The sequence below is a fragment of the Etheostoma cragini genome, chromosome 3 (assembly GCF_013103735.1).
Source record: "Etheostoma cragini isolate CJK2018 chromosome 3, CSU_Ecrag_1.0, whole genome shotgun sequence".
NCBI classification, from domain to species: Eukaryota; Metazoa; Chordata; class Actinopteri; order Perciformes; family Percidae; genus Etheostoma; species Etheostoma cragini.
Window position 1 is genome coordinate 29,455,688 of NC_048409.1, and position 1,211 is coordinate 29,456,898.

At 46.9% G+C, this 1,211-nt stretch overlaps 1 long non-coding RNA gene across 1 annotated transcript in view; it reads right to left on the bottom strand.

Annotated features, from left to right (window-relative positions):
- LOC117939489 overlaps positions 1-499 on the bottom strand; it is a 20,742-nt gene extending 20,243 nt beyond the window's left edge. The window contains exon 1 of the long non-coding RNA XR_004655595.1: positions 488-499. This is a non-coding gene — a long non-coding RNA (uncharacterized LOC117939489). The remainder of the gene's footprint in view (positions 1-487) is intronic.
- Between the last annotated feature and the right edge of the window lie 712 nt (positions 500-1,211).

Below are 1,211 nucleotides of genomic sequence, written 5' to 3' on the forward strand. Positions count from 1 at the left end.
ACACACACACACACACACACACACACACACACACACACACACACACACCTCTTTGTCTGTGTTCACCAGTTATCATTCTAACTACGTTACCTTTGTAAATCAACAGCACGTTTCTGTCTGACACTCAGTTGTTTTAAATTCCACTAAAACCTCCGTGCACGTGTAAAATCGGATTAACGGCCGCTAACGATGGCCGCCGCTGCGTAATAATCACATCAACGCAACGCGCTGGTCGGCCTCCAGCCTTCTGCTACGCCTCTGTTCAGGAACAGCTGAATATCAGTCGAGGCCAGATCTTTAATGAGAAGCGTCGAGGATGTGGGGAAGCTGGTCCTGATCTAACTGGAGCAGCAGCCGATGGGGACGCAGAGGACTGAAGGGTCTCTGTCTGGGACGGACGCAGCTGAATCCTCCGTCACACACAACAACACAACGACACAACAACACAACGACACAACAACACAGTGTGTGTGTGCTTCATGAACACAGACCACATTTCTTACATTCCTGAACCGCTGGAATGTGACTGGAGGTCTTCTCCTTCAGTCCAGAGACCAGATGCATGGGATTCTGTAGATTTACCCCAAAAAGACAGAGACAGGAGTACAGTAGGGTTTGAAAGTTTGGGCCCCCCCCTCCCCCTCCCCCTCCCCCTACGTAAAAATGTGTATTAATGTGCATAAAGAAGCCAAGAAAAGATGGAAAAATCTCCAAAAGGCATCAAATGACAGATTAGACATTCGTCACAAAAAGTTAGATTTTATTTCCTCATTTACACTTTCAAAATAACAGAAAACTACAAAAATGGCGTCTGCAAAAGTTTTGGGCAGTCCTCCATTTGTTTTCAAATTCTGTAAAATGTAATCAACATGAGGACAACACGATGAGGACAACATGAGGACAACACGAGGACAACATGAAGACGACATGAAGACGACACGAAGACAACACGAGGACAACATGAAGACAACATGAAGACAACACGAGGACAACATGAAGACAACACGAGGACAACACGAGGACAACACGAGGACAACATGAGGACAACATGAAGACAACACGAGGACAACACGAGGACAACATGAAGACAACATGAAGACAACATGAGGGTTATTTGCCCTCTTAACTGAATTTCGGGCATTTTTATCAGGCCGTGCAGAAACAATCTCGTCCATTCATGGGCCCGCCGGCAGTCAACCCCCCCCCCCCCC